General features: G+C 53.6%; 1 protein-coding gene across 1 annotated transcript in view; it reads right to left on the reverse strand.

Annotated features, from left to right (window-relative positions):
* The window catches only part of LOC144248828 (uncharacterized), a 472843-nt gene that overhangs the window by 335929 nt on the left and 115168 nt on the right, over positions 1 to 21746 (reverse strand). The gene's annotated exons all lie outside the window — the stretch shown is intronic.

Here is a 21746-nt window from a genome sequence, read left to right on the forward strand (position 1 = left end):
GGGATGGAGCTGGGGCAGGTCGGGCTGGGGCAGCGCTGGGCTCTCGGCCGCTCCCGCCCGCACTCGGTCCCCACTGCAGCCGCTCCCGCCAGGACAGCGCGGGGGGGCCCGGCCTTGGCGCTGCCCCACTCCCACCTCCCCAAATTCCCCTCGCGGGGCCATGGGGCCGAGGGGGGGCGCAGGTGGGTCCAGGTGGGGAACGCGGGGAGCTGCGAGTCTGCCTGGCAACTGGTGAGTCATCAGCGCCGCGGGCTCTGATTGGCTGAGCTCTGCCCGAGCCCTGGGGCTGCAGCACAGAGGGGACACCCTGCTCCAGGGGGGATGTCCCACAAACGGGGGACCCCATGGAAGGAACCACAGGAAAGTGTCTTTACAAACAGATGCTCTGAAGCTCCTCGGAGATAGGGCCAGGGACCTGTACATAAGGAAGTGACAGCAGACACAATCTGTCTCAGAAAATGTTATTAACTGATGACACAGACTGCTCCTCAGCCAAGGTCCTGCTCAGAAGTTCCAGAAGAAAAACAAAGACTTAACAGAGCCATGAATATCATTTGCTATATAAAAACAGGGAGCATATTATGGGAGTATGTAGTAGGTGGATTGGGAAGTCTGTACCTCTCAAGTACTTCAGTCAATGCGGAAAGGGAGAGGAAGATGTGGCCAGGAAAATTAGGGTGAAAAGGAGGCTGTGTCCTCCAACACTGTCCGGGGCGGCGGGCAGGGAGTGCAGCTGAAGGTGCCTCACCCACTTTGGGTGATCGGCTCCCTTGGCTGGCGGCGGCACCGGGGATTGATTGGGGACCCAGGAGTGACCAGGAGACAGACGAGTGACACATCAGGGGGTCTGTGAAGAGTCAGCAGGGAGAGAGCACTGAAAATCTCATCAGTGAGTGCCCTGGGATCCTCGGGGAGTGAACATGGCAGGGCACCCATGGAGGGGAGAAAAGGGAAAGCCAGGGAGGGTCCTGGCCAAAGGGATGATGATCCCAAAATGTCTCTGAAGGGCTCCTTTCGAGAATGCTGAGGTAGTTTGCACATTCCCCCAGAGGTAATTAAGGACATGGACACCCAGGGAGGAAATAAGGGAAATTGAGAAGGCATTTGGAAAACAAGGGAATGGAGGGTGTTGGTGTGCTGGGAAGGGATCAGGTGAAGGGGAGTGTGCAGCAATATCATTACAGCAAGAGGCAGCAGGAGGAATCTATGTGGTAATAAAAAGGATGACGGAAAAGAGGAGAAGGAGAAAAATACTCAGGATTGGGATGATTTTCAGCAGGGTCTTATCCTCACATTTGCCAGCTGATCCAGATCCTTTCCATCCCCGGTTTCCAGGAGAGGAAAAGCAGGAGGTCAGGATGCCAGGGGTTTCTCTGCGCTGGCAGCGGCAGCACCGGGCGCAGAGGTGCGGCACTGGGAGCACGGGCTGGGGCCTGTGGGGAGCTGCGGGGCCGGGCCGGGGCTGTGGGGCAGCCGGGGCTCAGCGCCGGGTGCTGCCTGACCCCACCAGCCCCGGGCAGGGCCGGCAGTGGCCCCCAGCCCCCAGGAGGCTGCGGGACGCCCCGGCCGCTGCCCGGCCCCGGGGAGCTGCCGGCCCTGCCCGCCGGGGGGGCCGCCTTTGGACACTGCGGCAGGACAGGCACCGGCTCTGCCACACGGGCTGGGCAGGGACCCTGAGCACAAGGGGGAACACAAAGGAACAGCTGGGAAATGTAGAGTACTTGGTAAAATAAAAAGGCAAATGGTGGAGAAAAAGGTTAAAAATTTGGGATATATTTTGACTGAAGGTTCGTGGTTGAATGACCCAGAGTTGGTGTGGGCAATCTCAGAAGTAACACTACCCATGAACAAAAAGGAGCTGTGACAATGCTGAGGATTAGAAGGGAATTACACAACCTGGACTGAGGATTCTCTGTTCCAGCACTGTAGGACTTTTTAACCGCAGACAGCCTCCATATTGTGGTATGGACAGGAGAAAGAGAGCAAAACTTGAGAAAATGAACAACAAAAACATTGATGCCTCAGCTGTGGCTCTTCCAGACTCAGAAAAGTGTTGGGAAGGATGGATAAATATAATTATTCATAATACAGCCAGGCTGAAAACAATCCTCCCTACTGGCTGGACAATACCGTTACCTACAGATAAATCCAAAAGTCAAATAGACTGTTCCATCTCACCCCCCAAAATGTATGGTTCATCCCCTAAAACATCAAGTGCCTGTAACCCCATTGGCCCAAGTCTTGTTCCAGCCCACCTTGAAGCCCCTGATAAGGAGTTTCCCAGGGGCCAGACGCTCTCTTGGATCTTCCCCCTTCTCAGGACCTCCACCCTGTCCTAGAGCACCCTCTTCTCTCTCCCCTCCCCCATCCCCTCAAGCTTGCCAGGTGCTGCATCTGGCAGCTCCAAGCAAGACCTTTCTCCATCCCTAATAAACCTCATATCCTAAGAGCAGCCTTCAGAGATCTCTCGTCTCCATTCACCTAAACCGTCCTGGAGCACAGCACTCCCTACAGAAAAGAAATTGGAATTGTAGGTGAATGTTAAACAGGGCCATGCCAAAGGAATTCTTGGGCCAAAATGTTTCACCCAGTGGCCACAGTGGCCTCATTGGCTGAAGAATTGTGCAGCCACAGTTTCAATGGGAACAGAGGCCCAAAAACTGATGACAACAGGATCTCCGACTGTTCCAGTCTGCCATCAAGTTCAAGCTTTGGTAACCAAAAGAACCTCGCAATGGATGAGCAGTGCTCGGTTATTACAGTGTGAAACTTGTTCAGTGGCACAGGAGGATTCAGAACTGAGGACAGGGGAAGGGTTTAACCCAGCCTCCTGTTTGAACAGCCCACAGAGGGGCTGGGAAGAAACCCAGCACTGCATTCAAGTGACACAGCTCCAGACCCAGCCTGGGGGAGATTCAGGAGACATTCCCTGGCCTGAGGCAGAAAATGTCTTTGTGGATGGCTCTTCAAGGGCAGCAGAAGGGAAAAGAGTTCCAAGACACGCTGTTATTGAGGAAAGGGAATCAGACAAAGCGCAGGTTACCCCCATGGTCAGCTCAACCAGCACAGCTGTGTGTGCTTGTAAGAGCCTGGCACTGAAATGCCCTGAGCAGGAAGGCTTCAATATCTTCTGGTGACACCATCCCACCTAACAGGGGGGCAAAAGCAATTCTGACTGCTCAGCAACCACTGGAACACTTATTAAGGTATTTCCAAAATAAATAATTCCAATAAAAGGCATTGTGGAAGAAACAGACTCAGAGAGCAGAACTCATTTCACAGGAAAGATCCTCCAGTGGGTTATGGCAGCTTTAGGAATACAATGGGACCTCCATAATCCCTGGCACCCCCAGAGCTCAGGCAGGGTACAAAGAATGAAAGGGGAAAGAAAGAAACACCTTTGGAAGCTGGGGATAGAAACCAAAATGCCATGGGTACGGCTTTTGCCATTGGCTTGGGCAAGAAGAAGAGCCAGACCTAGGGCAGATATTCAATTATTTCCCCTTGCAATTGATCTCAGGAATCCTTACCTGGGAATTCTGCACCTAGTGCAGGGTGGAGATAAGGGATGCACATTTAAAGCAGTCTGTGGCCAGAATCCTGTCTCTGGTGCAATCTCTCCCCCAGGAAGCTGGGCTGGCACAGAGCCTGCCTTGGCACTTTGCTGTTGCCAACATCCAAGCAGGACATGGGCTCTGCCTAAGGAGGGCAAAGCAGCACCACTGGTGGCCAAGTGGCGTGGCCCATGCCAAGGGGCCCCGAGGCCAGAAACAGCCGCCAGCACAGCTGAACACGGGGGGACCCCTCAGCCTGGGCTCCAGGTCTCTGCAGCCCCGGAGATTTGCACTTCCCGCCTGCAGCAGGAGGATGGGAGGCCCCCCTGAGCCTGCACTGAAGGCAGCGCAGCAGCAGCCAGGGCTCCACAGCGGGGCAAGGCCCTGGGCCTGCCCACACCTCCTCTGCTGAAATCCTCGGCCTGGCCACCCTCCTTGGGCAGCTCCAGCCACCGGGGCCAGCCCTTGCTGCCACTGCTGCAGCTTCAGTGATCTCTGGGCCTGCACTGCCACAGCTGCTGGGGACACACCGGGACAATTCCACTCTGGCTCTCACTCACACTCACACACTGCCCTGCCTGCCAGTGCATCCATGGAAAATAGACCAGCTCATAGACTTGAACATTGTTAACCTTTGATTTCTCTACTCAGGCTTGCTTTGCCTTGGCCCTGGGGAAAGAAATGTTAAAGGTTTTGTTAAGGGATGTTACACCACTCAGTGGAGATGAGTTTAACATCTCAACACACTGGGATTGGCCCAAAAGATACCCACAAAGACAACGACCAGCAGCAAAACATCAACCCCAGCAGCAAACAGCAACCAACACCTACCCCAGACACTGCCCCCGGCAGGGCTGCAGACACCTGGTCTGCAAAAGGCTGAGAAGGAAATCCAGCACTTCCCACCTCATTAACAGCACAAGCAAAGAAATCCGGGTCCAATAGGAAACCAAATACTAAAAACTGCACAACTTGAAACTACAGAACATTAAACCAATCAATTTAGAATCGTTCAGACTGTATCAAGTTTGGGAAAAATCAACTAAAACCCATGTGTCATGCAATGATTTTCTCTGCACACCTGGGCTATGTGGGGATGGAATGATTTCTGTTGCACATCCTGGCCAGAATCAAGGAATGCCTTGACTCTAACACTAAACATATTGGTGGAGTTTTTCTTTTTCCTGCAGTTTCAGTGCAAAGTTTAGAGCCTTGGAGTATTTTTTGTATTACTCCTATTTCCATATTGCCAGTTAGGTTTGGGTCAGGGATGTGAGAATGAGTTTTTACTTTGAAGAGAAGTAGAAACAACTGAATTGCCTTGGAATTTTTTTGTGTATGCTTGTGCATAGCTCTTAGAGATACCAAAATTTTGGTCCTGGCTTTTTAATACTCACCTTTAGGCTGCATTTTTGTGAAAAATGCGTATTTATGATTGGCTTTTTGCAAATGTTACAATGAATATTATATGTGTCATGTTAGAAAGTTATGCTGTATTAATTCCCTTACATATTGTGTTAAGTGTAGTTTTAGGTTACAACATAATGTTAAAATAGAGATTATGTATGTGGGGGGTGAGATAAGTGGAAAATCATTTGTTCACTGTGATATACTCGCTTACCTTGGTTTGCATAAGAATGTACTGGTGTGTCTTTGAAATGCTTATTTGTTTACAAGGTGATAAGGAGGTTGAGATTAGAGTCCTGGGTGTGTGTATCTGGTCTGCTTGCTGTATCTCAAAAGAAGAGACTTAGAAGCTATCACAACGACCAGACTCAGACTACATCTGGAAGTCACGCCTGCAAGGAGAAGGGGGAGGATAAAAGGAAGGTTGGGACAAAACATTTTTGCACGCCGTTGGTGGAGCAGGAGACTCCCCGGCCGCCCAGCGCTGTGCTTTGCCTGCCTTACTCGCTTGCTATTTTCAATAAAATTGCTTTATTGAATTAAGACACTTCAAATTGTTGTGTCACAATTTATAACAATTTGGTGCCGTGACTCGGATGGAGAAGTAGATCAGTCGCTACGGGACGATCAGGAGGCGCCCCGCCCTTATGGCGGCCCGGCTGCCCCAGGCTTTCTGATCACTCTCCACCGACGAACCTAAATTGAGTAACGGGCAAAGGAGAACCGGTTACCCCTGTAATCTTTGTGCACGAAGAACCAGCGAAGACGCAGGACGCGTGAGTATAGGCCGGTTTCCCGCTCGGTTTGGGGTGGTTTTCCCGGAGTGCTGTGTGTGAGAGGTCTCGTGGAGACCAAGTGAGTGCGGACTCTGTATTAGTGCGTTTTCCATTCCCCACGAGGGGCTGGGCCATGAACCAGGGGAGCACGTGTGTGAGAAACTGAGTGCACTCCGGAAGATGGGACAGAGGAAAAGCAAGCCCTCTGGTCCCATGGGAGAGGGGACCCATGCTAAGCTTCCCCAGATTCCCAGGGATAGCCCCTTGGGTTTGATGATAATTAATTGGGATGCTTTCCCATCTAGAAAAGGGAAAGACAAAGTTAAAATGATACATTATTGTATGGAAGTGTGCGGGAAGGGCCTAACCCTAATTCCCATGCAAGGAATGTAGAACAAAGGGAGAATCGGGAGCAGAGTTATATTTCTAGGGAAGGAAAAGGAAGAGGTCGTGAAATTGTCTGCATCTACTGTGGAAAGAAGGGACATATGAAGAGGGGATGCAGACAACGGATAGCGGATGAGAAGGCCTTTAAGGAAGATTAGGGGTGTCAAGGGCTCTATTTGTTGGGGAAGAAACATCTTAAGGAGCCCTTGGTAAAGCTTAAAGTGGGACCCCAACAACAAGAGATGGAATTTTTAGTGGATACCGGGGCTGAAAGATCCACGGTGCAAGCCTTGCCACTTGGATGTAAAAAGTCATCTGACACTGTACATGTAATTGGGGCAAAAGGAGAGCCCTTTGAGGTATCTGTTATCAAGGATGTGATGGTAGAAACTGATTCCAAATGTGGTATAGGTTCTTTACTACTGGTACCTGAAGCAGATTAAAATTTATTAGGGAGAGATCTGATAATAGAATTGGGTATTAATTTAGAAGTTGTAAATAAAGAATTACAGATAAAGCTCTGCCCTTTAAGGGTGGAGGATGAAAAGAAAATTAATCCTGAGGTGTGGTATACCCCAGAAACGGTGGGGAAATTGCAGATTAAGCCTTTCTCAGTGGAAATAAGTGATCCTGGCAAACCCGTAAGAATAAAACAATACCCTATCCCTAGGGAGGGGAAATTAGGACTAAAACCTGAAGTAGATAGGTTATTGGAAAAAGGGCTTTTAGAGCCCTGTGTGTCTCCCTTCAATACTCCCATCCTGCCTGTAAAGAAGTCAGATGGGTCCTACAGATTGGTGCACGATTTAAGAAAAATAAATAAGAGGACTTTGGCCCGGTTTCCAGTAGTTGCAAATCCATAAAAAGATTTAAAGGTAATTGAATCCGGACCACTAAGTAACTCCTGGTCTGCACAAGCTTGTGAATTATATGCAGTACTCAGGGCTTTAAGGTTATTAAAAGGAAAAATTGGAACAATATACACGGACTCTAAATATGCATATGGGATAGTGCACACATTTGGAAAATTTGGGAAGAGAGGGGACTTATAAACTCACAGGGAAAAGATCTAATTCATCAAGAGCTAATTGTCCAAGTTTTAAATGCCTTAAGGGGCCCGGCTCAAATTGCTGTGGTCCACTTAAGGGGACACCAGAGAAGATTGGACTTTAGAAAAAGGGGAAATAATTTAGCTGACCAAGAAGCCAAGAAAGCAGCCCTACGAACTCGGGGGGACATGGGGCAGAGCGACACTGTATCTGTGGACTCCCCCAAAGAAAAATGGCAAATATATAGTTTTACCACTCAAGAAAAGGAAAAATTACAAAAGATGGGAATTGAGGAGGGGTCTGAAGGGCAATGGAAGCTCCCAGATGGGAGAACTGTTTTACCTAAAAGCAAGGCCTCAGAAATTTTGCAAAGATTGCATGACCAGACTCATTGGGGAACTCAGGCATTAGTAGATCAATTTGCCACTAAATATATGAGTATTGGAATCTATGATTTGGCTAAAAGAGTAGTGGGAGATTGTCTGATCTGTCAAAAAGTAAACAGAAAACATCTTAGGGAAAGGCCCATGGGAGGAAGGGAATTAGCTCACAGGCCTTTTGCCAAAATACAAATAGACTTCACTGAATTGCCTAAAGTGGGTAGATATAAATATTTGTTAGTAATAGTAGATCATCTCACCCATTTTGTAGAAGCTTACCCCACTACTCGGACTACTGCTCAGACAGTGGTGAGAATATTATTAGAAGAAATAATCCCTAGATATGGGATAGTAGAAACAATAGATTCTGATAGGGGACCCCACATGCCATATGATTTGGAGGAACCCCGAGACCACCCCCAGTTGAAGGACTATAAAATAACCTCATATATTATTGCCTTAATGAAACACCGCAATGAACTTTGGGAAAAAGGAATCATTACGCAAAGACCCCCTTTAGATTTAAAAATACATAAAATGCACCCAGGAGACTATGTGTTAATAAAATCCTGGAAAGAATCTACACTAACCCCACAATGGGAAGGTCCTTATCTTGTGTTACTCACTACAGAAACTGCAATTTGGACTGCAGAAAGAGGATGGACACATGCCAGTCGAGTAAAAGGACCAGTTAACAACACTGTGTGGCAAGTAACCAGTCCTCCTGGGAACCTGAAATTGAAGTTACAGAGAAACTAATGGACTCTTATAAGATTGAATACACATCAGACTTACATTACTTAGATAGTGGACTAAGTAGTAATTCAAGTGTTAGAGTAAAGTGTAAAAATCAAAATTGTAATTGCTATCCTTTTGTATGCTATATCTGTAAGGTGTGTGGGGAACGGTGGTGGTCACATTGCAACAGAGGGTATCCTCCACGAGGAACTTGCAATTCCTGTTGGAACGTACAAAGAGAGATTACAGCTTGGGTACTGACCTGTAAAGTGACTAGAGGGGAAATCCGATTGGAATCTAAAGAGTGGTGGGAAATTTTCTCAAAGGACATTCACCCAGACTATTACTGCTACCATACAAACGAGCCGAGCCCATTTGTGGCAGAGATCATAGAAGGCCTTTGTAAGAAAGACCTAAAAGGGGTCAGTTGTACCGCACCAGAGGTAAAAGATCAGAATTGGCGTTCTTATTGCATGCGGCAAGGCACTAGAGGGCATAAATCCCCTCCTGAAGAATACTCTTGCTGCCGAGAAGATGGTACACCCTGTGGCTCGAAGCACCCGAGTCGACGGGCGAGGCAGAGGAGTAAACAGCTGTGGAGGAAGGAGCCCTCAGGATGGAATACGCAAGCAATATTTGCAGAACTACCCCGGGACTGGGAGTAACAAAGGCAGAAATAGTTTTTGGGCTCAAGGGTATTTTGGTGATAACCAGCTAATAGAGGGAAAGAAGTCACAAGGGTATAATTGTTGCAGTGTGAGAAACCAGACCCCACATGCCATTTGCTTACTGCTTGTGATTTTCCTTTGTATATCTTGTAATACTGCGGAAATAACAACTCATGAACCTTTCAAGTAGACTTTAGGAAGATGGGAGGATTCACGAGTTATAAGGAGCAATACTACAGCTGGAGCTCCCACTTTCCAGTTACCTGTGGCATCCTTAGGTACTCGTTGGGGTTCCCATTGAGTTTCATCATTTTATATATGTCCTGCTTCGAATCCTGGTAAAGGATATTGCAATAGTCCTGGACAATATTACTGTGCATATTGGGGTTGTGAAACAATAGCTGGTACATGGGACCCCCCCACTCCTGATCCATACATTAAGGTGGTCTGGAAGCCAGATGGTTGTATTCCTCCCGGCTACTGGACAGGTCATAAACCCCCAGAAAATATTTGCGGGAATATACAAATTACTGCATTAAGGCCAGAGGATAGTATATGGTTAATTGGAAAAACTTAGGGTGTTCGTTTATATTCGGCTGATTTTGGCAATTTTGGTAGCTTAATATTTATAAAGAAGGAAATTGTGCCCCCTGATCCTGAACCTGTAGGGCCAAACCCAGTGTTATTAGAAAAGGAGGTTGTTTTAGCCAACCAAACAAAAGAAAGGGATCAGATCCAGAATAAAATTCAGAATGAAAACACTTCAGGAGACGAACAGAAAAAAAAAACCCAGGAGGGTAATATACTCTGGAAGGTTATGAAAGCAAGTTATGGTGTCCTAAATAGAACCAACCCAAAACTGACGGAAGACTGTTGGCTGTGCTATAATTTAAGACCCCCATTTTATGAAGCCATAGGGGTCACTGCAAAGCCCAGAAGAGTGAATGGAACTAATCCGAATCAGTGTTTGTGGAAAAAGGGTAAAGAGACAACACCAGGGCTTACCTTGGCTCAGGTAACAGGGAAAGGGAGATGCATAGGAAAAATCCCAACACAAAGAGAATACCTTTGTGGAGTAATAGAAACAGGTGGAAAGAAACCGGCTGACTGGCTATTGCCAGCAGCTAACACTAAGTGGGTATGTAACACTCTGGGTGTCACACCGTGCATCTCACTGAAACTGTTTAATCCAAGCCAAGACTACTGCATCCAGGTAACGATTATGCCCAGAATTACCTACCATACAAGTGACTACATATATGAACAACAAACTGTGCCAGAACACCATCTAATGAAAAGGGAACCCCTCACTGCCTTAACTATTGCAACTCTCCTTACCATCGGGGGAATAGGAGCTGGAACTGGGGTGGCATCCCTAGTAAATCAACAAAAGGAATTTAAAGCATTAAGAATTTCAGTAGATGAAGATCTGAGTAAAATTGAGCAGGCCATCGATAGATTGGTAAAATCATTAAAGTCCCTATCTGAGGTGGTGTTGCAGAACAGAAGGGGTTTAGACTTGCTATTATTACAACAAGGGGGATTGTGTGTAGCCCTGAGAGAGGAATGCTGTACATACGCTGATCATACTGGAGTTGTTACAGACACCATGGCAGAATTAAGGAGAAGATTAGAGCAGAGAAAGAAAGAAAGAGAGGCACAGCAAAGTTGGTATGAATCATAGTTCAATCAATCTCCTTGGTTAACTACCTTGTTATCCACCCTTGCAGGACCTCTGATACTGATAATATTGGGACTGACCTTTGAGCCATGCATCTTCAATAAGGCAATAAAAATAGTAAAGGGACGATTAGAGGCAGCACATTTAATGCTCATTAGGGCAAAATATGAACCCATACACAATGTAGATGAGACCCTAATACTAAATCACCAAGAGTTACCAAGATTCAGTGAACAAAATAAAGATGAACAAGAAAAAGGGGGGAATTGAGATAAGTGGAAAATCATTTGTTCACTGTGATATACTCGCTTACCTTGGTTTGCATAAGAATGTACTGGTGTGTCTTTGAAATGCTTATTTGCTTACAAGGTGATAAGGAGGTTGAGATTAGAGTCCTGGGTGTGTGTATCTGGTCTGCTTGCTGTATCTCAAAAGAAGAGACTTAGAAGCTATCACAACGACCAGACTCAAACTACATCTGGAGAGTCACGCCTGCAAGGAGAAGGGGGGGGATAAAAGGAAGGTTGGGACAGAACATTTTTGCGCACCGTTGGTGGAGCAGGAGACTCCCCGGCCGCCCAGCGCTGTGCTTTGCCTGCCTTACTCGCTTGCTATTTTAAATAAAATTGCTTGATTGAATTAAGACACTTCAAATTGTCGTGTCACAATTTATAACACCTGCAGAGGAACAGAGCATCTTTCAGGCACTTCCACAAGCTCAGGGTTCCCATTTCATGGGGAATCTGGGATGAAAATGGCCTTTTTCAGAAAGACAAATGCAGAGGAGATGGATTAGAAATTATTTGGGAAAAGTGACCCTTCTTCCAGACAAAGTTCACCAAGTCATTGCCTGCATTTCTCCTTTTCAGGTTCTTACAGTCATCTCCTGAAAGGTTCAGAATGTTCTGGTGCTTTTCATGAACTGATTGAACTCTTGATATATATCAGTGCATGAGATGTGGAAGCTTCTAAACTGAACACAGAAACAAACTCCCTCTGTCAGCCCATTTTCATCTTCTACATCACTTTCAAGCTGTCCATGGGGATGTTGGAATGATTATCACACAGCTCCCCATTTCTGGCTGCAGGCTCTGGAGATTCTTTCTCTGTGTTCAGTCAGGCTTGCATTCCCTGACAATTCCTGATAGCCCATCATGGTTTCTTAGGGTAGAACAATAACAGTGAAAATCTCACCAATGGCACAACTGCCCAGCCCACAAGGAAAAGAAAGAATAAGTTGTAATGTTCTTCAACTATTTGTCCCGCTTTTCTGCAAGAGTCAAGCTGCACACACAGTGTGGAAAGCCAAGAGAAGCTGCAGCTGGTGGCACATCTTGTGACAGAAGCTGCTCAAAGCTTCCTCGTTCTCCAGCAAAGGTTCTTGGAAACAGCAAACAGGACTGTGGAGAAGATTCTGGGAAAACTGAAACAGCTTTTAAGAAATGAAATGAAAATAGAAAGAAACAATCCAAGATGTTTTTCTCTGTTTATTTTTAGGCTACCCTTTTCTATCTTTCACTACTTCTCCTTCCCATTAATTGCAAATGGATCTCACTTCTAAGATCCACGAGGTGGCAAGTTTTAGACAGTGTAAAATACCATGAGCTACACACAGTTTGCCTTCCCCTGTTTTGTTTTGTTTTTTGGTGGTTTTTTTTTTTGGAGATCAGTGCTGGGGACTAAGTGCAGTTCTTGGGTCAGGTACAAATTCAGCATTGAGGGAATGTGCTCCAAGAGTGTTTGACCCTCAGCAGGGACAATGCACAGCAGCGACCGAGGGGATTCCTGTGCCCCTGGGCAGGAGTCCAGGCTCTGGGTCTGGGCTGAACACGGCAAAGTTCCCGTGTTTGGACAGGCTCAGGGGCTGCCCCGGGGAGCGCGGGGCTGGGCGCGGGGGCGAGCGGGCAGCGGATACACGGACACGGGGACACACGGACATGGGGACACACGGACACAGGGACACATGGACATGGAGCTTCAGCTGCAGTGGCAGCGGCAGCGAAAGCAGCGAAAGCAGCGAAAGCATCCGGCACCGGGGCAAGGTGGTGATGGGCCGGGCCAGCGGCAGAAGCCGGGCCGTGCCGGGCGGGGCTGAGCCGGGGCCCGGCAGGGTGGGAGCTGCCAGGACGCCTGGAGGGAGAGCGGGCGTGGGGCCAGCGCAGGGCGCAGAGCATCCCGGGCTGGCCGAGGGGTTCCCGACCCCCGGCACGGCATCAGCCCCACTGACGGCATCGTGCTCCTCCCGCAGCCCCACGGCACCAGCGCAGCCCTGGAGATCGCGCTGCTGGACAAGGTCTCCTCTGGCTGTGCTGGTGTCATTCAGCTCCTGGAGTGGCTTCAGCTCCCCGACAGCTTTGTGCTGGTGCTGGAGCATCCGGAGTGGTGCCAGGACCTGTTGGGTTTCCTGGCGGAGCGGGGGTTCCTGCCGGAGGAGGAGGCGCGGGGGCTGCTCCTCCAGGTGCTGGAGGCCGTGCGGCGCTGCCCCAGCTGCGGGGTCCTGCACAGGGACATCAAACCAGGGAACATCCTGCTCGACCTGGCCACCGGGCAGCTGACACTGATCGACTTTGGCTGTGGCACTTTCCTCCAAGACACAGCCTACACCCAGTTTGCAGGTGAGCCCTGCCAGGGGATGCTCCTGGGCATCTCATGGCCCAGCCGAGGTGCAGCACCGGGGCTTCCCCTATTGCAGCCGGGATGGGATTAATGCTGGAGCCAGGTTGATTTGGGTGGGGTGTGAGGGGGCCAACTCCCATCCCTGCCGACAGCCTTCAGCACCCACTGTGCCCTGGGCTGGGGCTGGAGCTGGGGCAGCCAGCCCGACAAAAACCCCCATGGGGGTAGCAGAGAGGGGGGTCTGACCCCATGCCCCAGACAGTTTGGTGTGCAGGTGAGAAAGGGCTTGTACTGCTGTGCTCCCCTTGTTTGCCTTGGCTTATTAACATTTTGTGGGGCCATGCAAGCAGGGAGGAGAGGGGGTTTTCTCCACCACTGGGTGAGTTTATTTTGTGTGTCATGGTTGTGCCTTCCCAGGGCTTCTACTGCCCTCTTCCAGCACCAGTGGCTTCTTTTCCAGGCCTGAGTCTGTACACAAGTCCCAGGTGCTGGCGAGAGGGCAGCGGTCACACCGTGTGCCACTGGGGCAGCCCCCACATGCCCAGGGGTGCAGGGGCCAGGCTCTGGGAGCAGCAGCATCCCCCTGATGAACTGTGTCTGTGTTCCACAGGAACCCTGTCCTACAGCCCACCAGAGTGGATCCACCACCAACACTACCACGGTGAGGCAGCGACGATCTGGTCCCTGGGCCTCCTGCTGCACCACGTGGTCATGGGGAAGCACCCGTTCAGGAGGGGCCAGGAGATATCTGGGGGCAGATCTTGTTCCCAGGATGGCTCTCTCAAGGTGGATCCTCATCTCTGGGCACAGGGGCAAAGCCAGGGCAGGGAGACAGCAGCAGCTCGTGCGCATTCTGCTCTGGCAACTGCTGAGGAGGTGGCACATGTCCTGCTCTCCTGCTCTCCTCCAAACAGAGAATCCATGGGGAAGTTTAGGCCCAGCTCTGGGCACACCCAGCATGGCCTGGGCACGGGAACAGGGGGCAAATTCTCCAACTGACTGGTGATTGCTGGTTTCTCTCCCCAGAGTGCCAGGATGTCATTAAGAGGTGTTTGTCCATGCAGCCCTTGAACATGCCATCCTTAGAAGAGATTTTCTGTGATCCTTGGGTGCAGGGTGTTCCTCTGCCCTAGAAGATGGGAGAGATCCAAGTGCACAGTTGGATCCAGGGGCCTGGCAGGTAACAGCTCCACACATCTCTTGGCACTCAGTGGCAAAGACAACCAGACAGGTTTTGTCCTGCCTGTAGCTCTGAGCAGGGATCAGCAGAAGGGAACACGCAGCTCATGGGCTGGAGCTGAGCTGGAGACCTGGTGTGGCAAGCACTGGGGCCCACCATCCCCCTGGTTTTGCTTGCCATGCTTCATGGATGGCTGGGGCCCTGGGCAGAGCCCTGACAGCCTGGTCTGGCCCAGGGAAGAAGGAGCCCCTCGAGAAGCTGTCCCAGGTGGGGCTGCTGCTGCTGGGGACAGCGAGGATGATGTCAAGGATGACAACCTCTTGCTTCACCTGGTGTCTGGCAGGCTGAAGATGGTGGGCTTTGATTCTGACACCTTCTCCAAAGCCAGGTTCCACAGGGAATTTGCACATGAGTCCACACACAGGGGGATGCTCCCAGATTTGGGCACTGTGCAGCCTAGCTGGGAACCAAAGTTTCCCCCTTTGCTGGGGCAGATGCAGCTGATCCTTCAGTCGGCTGCCAGGCTGCTTTTGGAAGGGCTGGGGGCATGGGCTGGGGTGGATATGAAATGGGAGTGGGCTCCTGGCCCTGCCAACAGCCCCCAGCACCCACCGTGCCCCGGGCTGGGGCTGGGCTGGGGCAGCCAGCCTGACACAAACAAACCCCCATGGTGGGAGCAGAGGTGGGACTCCAGACCCTGTGCAGGGGCTGCTTTGCTTTGCAGGCAAGGAAGGGCTTGGGCTGCTCCACTGCCCTTGTTTGCTTTGGGATCACCATGGGGGCCGTGCAAGGGAAGGGAGAAAGCCTGGGATTCCCTCACCCATGGTGGGTTTTTCCCTGGCATGCAGGGGTTGGGCCTTCCTTAAGGCCCTGACAGAGGTAAGATCTTTGACCTTTTTTCTTGTTCCCCTTTTTGTCTGTAACCTATTTTCCATAATTTGATATTTGTTTTTCTAGAGGAAGTGTTCCAGGTGGGGCCCAGTCTGGATCAGGACGTGCTTGGGAGCAGCTGTGGTGTGGATGGGCCCTGCCCTTGGAGAAGGCTGAGGGCATCGTTTGGGAGCAGCTTTTCTTCCAGCGGGGGATGGCGTGAGGTGGGTCCTGTCTGCTGGGGATGGTGGGATCAGAGCTCTGGGGAGATGGCAGCGAGCACAGGAGCGTCCTGCTCTGGGCAGCTGCTGAGGGCTGGAGGTGCCGTGGCTGGCTGCAGGCTGGGCACATGTCCTGCCCTCCTGCTCTGCTCCCAAAGGCAGCAGTGATGGGCAGCTCTGGGCACAGCTCTGGCACGGCCAGCATGGCCTGGGCACCGCGGGTGGCTGGGACAAGGGGACAGGAGCCTTCAGCTGACGGGGCTTTCTGGTTTCTCTCCTTGCAGCCGGGCTCTGCGGGTGCTGAGGCTGCTCTGGGCTCTGCCAGGGCCCTGCTGGAGCTCAGCACGGGGCTGCAATCAGCCAAAGGAGAAATGGGGTGACCTGCAGCACAGACTGGCTTGAGCATTTTAGCAATACAGCTCAAGAAAACATGCAGCCACCCAAAAAATAAACTTTTTCAATAACTTCTGAAATGAAATCAATCTGGGATGACCCCAAATGACTTTTTGCAGCTTGCTCAAGCAGTAGCTCAGCCCTTCTCTGAACTGTTCTCTCCCCCACCTGCCTTTTACTTCCCAGTTGCTCCTTCTTTTTCCCCAGTGAGTTCCCAGCCCATTCCAGTCTCCATCACACTGTTGCATTCCTTGGTGCCCCTCACCATGAGGAAGGCTGAGCCCCAGGCTTAGGGACTCATCCTGTCACTGGCTGAGGAGCAGCAATGTCTCAAGAGGTCTGGTGGGATTTTAGTGTCATTCAGAGCTGCTCTCCAGCCCCCAGCTCTCCTCACTGCTGAGTTCCCGCTCCCTTTTCCTCATCCTTGCAGCAGGATGAGCTCTGTGAATCCCCTTGAGCCTCCCCACTCTTCCCAACCCATGCACCCACCTCAGCTAGGCTGAAGCTGCAGCTTCTCTGTCTCCTCTGGCACACAAGTGCAGTCCCCTGTGCGGGGAGCCCCAGCCCCAGAGCACAGCACTCAGCAGTGCAGTCGGGGCTGGAGCAGCTGCCCTGCAGCCCTGCCTTGGCTCTTTGTGGCAGGGAATGCTCCCTGTTTGCAGCTGTCCCTGCAGGATGGCCCCAGGGCAGAGCCCAGCCGGGCTCCCACTGCAGCCCCTGAAGCTTGGGGCAGACAGTGGTCCCAGAGCTGAGGTTCCCGGGGAGCTCCCGGAGCTGTGCCTCGCACTCTGTTGCCATGTCACCGTGCAGGCTGGCTTGTACGGGGTGAATGTACCAGCCCTGGTTTGACTGACAGGGGCCGGGCCCATCACATCTCTCCCAAGGCTGCAGGCATTGCCCAGGCCAGAATCTGAAGGGGCACAGAGATCAGACCACTGAAATCATCCAGACTGGGTTTTCAAATGCCCTTCAGAAAGAAAGTCTTGAGAATAAAAGTGTTCTTTTTGCCACATGAACATCGGGGTGAGTGGTCTCTTTGGCTCCAACCCACTTTCCTCCCCGAGCCAACGTTACCCACTCCCTCACATGTCCCCCCCGTGCCTTCCCACTGCCTTGTCCTGTCACGGCTTCTGCAGCCCCTCATCCCTTTGTGGCCCCGTCCCCTCAGGGTCTCCCCAGCCCGGCCAACCTGCCCGGCAGCAGCGCCACAGCCCCACAGGAGCTCCAGAGGAGCCCCACCAAGAGGCACCTGGGAGCCCTCAGCAATCCAGCCAGCAACACACGGGCAGGAGGACACGGATGGCGCTTCCTGGCTGGGACAGGGCTTGTGGCCATCTCCAGGCACCGCTCTCACAGAGATCCCCACAGCTCCAGCCCCTGCCCGTCTGCTCTGTGGGCAGCACAGAGGCTTCAGCAGAACCACCAAAGGCCAAGGGGCTTCTGGCCATTTTCCCTGCAATCCTGCATGCCTGGGCAGCTTGCTGAGCCCAGGAACCCTTTTCTCCCTCTTCCCCTTGGCCCTGCAGAGCCTGGGCAGCCAAAGAAAGATCCTGGGAGTCTGTCTATAGCAACACATCCTATATTTCTACACTAAAGAAAAAAAAAAGAAAGAAAAGAAAAATCTTAAAGAAATGAAACATTCCTGCTGGCTCAGGTGGCCCCAGCAGACAGAGCCTCTGGAATCAGCTCTGTGCAGAGCTCCAGCAGCGCAGCCAGCCGAGCCCCGACAGACGAGGCCGTCTCCCCCATGCCCTGCAGAGCCGATCACGCAGGCTGTCAAAGATGGAATATGGAGCTCTCTCTGCTTCCTGGAGAATGTACGATGTTTGAACTGCCAGGCTTGCAACGGCAACGCTGTTGTCATTTTCCAAGCCTTCAAGGGCTGAAAGAGAGAGGAACAGAGCCATGGTCAGTTCCCACATCTGAGGGGACCCGAGGGGACTCTGTGCCAGGGCCATCCCAGCCGGCTCTGGCCATGGCCAGCAGGGAGCAGGGACCAGCTGGATCAGCCCGAAGCTGCTGGCTATGAATCCCCCAGGTGCCCTGAAAGCTCTGTGTGCTCTGCCCATGCCGGCCCTGGTCCGCACAGGGAGCAGAGCCCTCCACAGCTGGGGCAGGGCTCGCAGCTCCCCCGGCAGCCCCCGCTGGCAGCCCGCTGCCCTTGGTCACCCTCAGAGAGGAGCTGGAGCTCTTCCTTCCTCCCCCTCAGGTGCCGCCCGGCCGTCCCTGGGAACACAGAGCCTGTCAGGCCCAGGGCACAGCTCCCTGCCAGCGGCGCCGCCAGCCCTGTGCCCACACGCCCTCCTGGCCCGGCTCGTGGCTCACCCATGAACCTGACGGCCGCCTCTCGCAGGGGCTCCTGTGGGCTCTGCAGGTAGGGCAGGGCCCGGCGCAGGTGCTCGGCCACGCTGCTGCTGTCCTCTGCCAGCTGGAGAGAGCGGCAGGAGGGAAGGGTTGGCCCCGCAGCCCCCTGGGCCGGGGCTCCATGGGCACCCGGCTGGGGCCGCAGAAGCCTGGAGCAGAGCCCGCGCGGCCTCGGGCTGCAGCAGCGGGCAGGGGCACAGCTGCCAGCCCGCACACCGAGCACCGCGCTCAGGGGCTGCTCCAGGCTGGGGCTGCGGCTTCCCGGCCCTCCTTACCAGGCACTTGGTGAACTGCCACAGCTTCTGGTTCTGCACCATCTGTACAAGATCCCTCCTCCTGAGGAACTCGGCCGCACAGAGAAGCGTTTCCTGAGAAGCCTGGAGAGCAGCAGAGACGCGGAGATGGCCCCACAGCCCAGGGCGCAGGACCCCGTCCCTGTGCCAAGGCCAGCAGGAGCTGCAGCCTGCAAGGCACCAGGGCAGGGCCAGCCCAGCCCCTGCCAGGGGCCAGCGGCAGCTGCCGAGTCCTCACCTCTGCCACTCGCTGGTTCTCATCGTGGCAGTGGAAGAAGAGTGGCACCAGGCTCTGGCGCACGTGTGCCTTCAGGACCTTTTTTTCCTCTTCCGGAAAAAAATCCAGCATCTCTCGGAAGATAAACAGGGAGCACAACTGCACCTGGCTGTCCTCCTGTATGAAAGGAAGGAAGAAAGACCTCAGTGTCAGCTGCTTCAGGCCCACCTGGGCACAGCCTGTGAGTGCACAGGGCACAAAGTGTGCGGGCAGCACCCGCTGGCCGTGGCTGGAGGCGCAGAGCCTTACGTTGTCAAAGAGTGGCAGGAGCGCCTCAGCCAGCTGCAGGGCAAGGGCGCTGGTTACTGGGGCACCATTGCACAGGAACAAACCCCTGAGGAGAACCGTGGTCATCCTGAGCATGGTGCTGTCATCTTCGTGCAGGAGCTCCACGAGCCTTTCATGAAGGCTCCACATCCTTATGGCCATCTACTTGTGGAACACAAGTCTGTGAAACACCATCCTGCTGCCACAGGGCCCAGGGGCCAAAGGCCTGTGCCAAAGCCCTGGGGCAGCTGCAGCAGGAGGCAGGAGAGCTGGCAGCAGCTGCCCCAGTGCCCCAAGGCCAGCCAAGCCCCAGGGACTGCCTTCCCCAGCCCCACGCTGGCAGCACGGCTTCAGCCCCTGCGCTCTTCTCACCGAGACACTGGTGGTGCCGAGCGCCACGAGGCCTCGGAGTGCCAAGCGACGCCTCCCCCTGCACTCGCCCTGCAGGTGCTTGGACAGGAACTGCAGGACGCTGTCCCGGCACTCACTCAAGTTCAGGTGCTCCAGGATCTGAAAGGCACAGGCCAGTGACGGGGGAGCGGCCGGCGGGAGCCCAGAACCGCCCAGGGCCGGGCCCAGGCAGCAGCACAGGGCGCGGGCTCCGTCCCAGGCACTGCGGCCAAGAGAGGGCAGAGAGCCGGGAGGCAGCTCAGCGAGGCAGCGCCGGCCTTCAGGCTCACCTCCACAAGGAACGCCAGGGTGGCCAAATCCCGGCACGGCGTGTCCTTGCTGAGCAGCCCGAGCAGGTGGAACGCAATCCCGGAACACGCGGCTTCGGATGCGCGGTGCATTTCTCTGACAGGAGGAAACACGAGTCAAAGCCCTCAGCCAGCGGGGGCAAACCTCTCCCAGGACTGCCTCACAGAGGTCTGGCCTTTCTCCACCACCCTGCAAGGGGCAGCTGAGACCTCTGGGAGGTTGCTGCTCTTGGGCACGCTCCTCTCCCAGCCTTTTGCAGCCTCCTTGGCCGTCCCTTGGGGACAAGGCCTTCTGGCCCACGGCCACGGGGACTGTGTGGGGCACCTCGGGCACAGGGCACACATGCTGGGGACAGCTGGGGAGCAGGGGGTCTCACCTGGCCAGCACGCCCACAGCACAGTGGTGGGTGTCAGCACAGAGCAGTGTGTCCCAGCCACGCTTGTCTTCCATGGCCACCACCACATCCTCATAGTGAAGTTGGCAGAGCAGGGCCTTGAGGGTCTGCTCTGCAAAGCTGTGCACAGAGCAAAGCTGAGGTTACACTGGGAGCACTGGCCCCTGCCCTGGGCACATGGCAGGGACAGGAGGACTGGCATGGAGCACCTGCTGGGGCTGGTGGCAAGGCCGTGTTGCTGCTGGCATCCCTTCCAGAAGGTATTGACCTCCTCTGACACATCCAGAGTGCTGAAGAGCACTTGGAAGAGCAGATGCACAAAGAGGCCGGGGAAATGCACGGTGACTACATGTGGCACACAGGGCAGCTGGAGGATCTTCCATATCACCACGGTTGCCTGCAAAGGACAGAGCAGCCCGAGACAGTGCTCAGTGCCGAGGTGTCCGTGTGGCAGGGCCCGAGCACAGGAGGGAGATGCCCGGAGAGACGCAGGGGGAGCACCGGGCCTGGTGGCCCTGGAGCTGCCCCGAGGCCAGGTTTCAGCCCAGCGCCTGAGGCAGGGAGACGCCGTGAGGGAGGGAGGATGGAGAGCTGCTGGAGAGGTGGCCTTGTGGCCAGCAAAGGCAGAAACTCACAGCCAGGGCAAGGACAGCCGCGTGGTCCCCATCGGAGGTGCACGTGCTGTGCTCTGGCCAGCTCCCCAGCACATCGAGGAGCACGAGCATGGCTGGCTCTGCAGTCCTCAGCGAGCACATGATGCTCTTCCACATGGCCAGAGCAGCTCTGTGGGGTCAGAAGTCTGTCTCAGAGGAGTCTGGGACACAGCAGCGTGGCCTGGGCAGCAGCGGGGAGCTGAGCTGCTCTGCCAGCCCTGCCTCTGCCCACTGCCCCTCACTGGCAGCACGCAGGCAGCCCAGCCCTGTGGGCACTGGCCCCTGAGGGGCAGGGGGAAAGCATGGCAGCACGCTGGGGGGCTGGCAGGGGCCAGGGCTGGCAAAGGGAGCAGCCAGAGGGCCCTGGAATTCTCTGTGTCAGACACCTGGGACAGGCTGCACAGGGGGAAGGGCTGCTGAGCCCCGAGCCCTCTGGGCAGGTGGGCCCCGTACCTGTCACACAATGGGGCCACACGCAGGAGAGCCATCACCACGTCAGAGGGCTGTGCCTCTGTCAGATCCAGAAGGGGCCTGTACAGATTGTATTCAGGAAACTCATTGGCCACGAGCCACTGGTGGATGTACCTCACCATGGCGGGCACCTGGAGAAGGAAGGGGAGACTTGGAAAGCTGCTGGAGGAAGGAATGTGCCCAGCTGCCCCAGAGAAGTGCTTCCCTTGCCACCACACTGCTATGGCCTCAAAGGCTCCCAGGGAGCAGCAGGTGTGGCTTGGGAGGCCAAGCAATTGCTGGGAGAAGAATAGCCAGGCCACAGGCTGCTTACTTGCTTTGGGCTGGAAGGACCCTCCTCCACAAGCATATCCAGCAGGGCAGCGCTGGTCTTGGTTTTGAAGATGGGAGAGTACGCTCTGAGCACGG

This window comes from Lonchura striata, unplaced genomic scaffold (genome assembly GCF_046129695.1).
Source record: "Lonchura striata isolate bLonStr1 unplaced genomic scaffold, bLonStr1.mat Scaffold_92, whole genome shotgun sequence".
In the NCBI taxonomy this organism is placed as follows: Eukaryota; Metazoa; Chordata; class Aves; order Passeriformes; family Estrildidae; genus Lonchura; species Lonchura striata.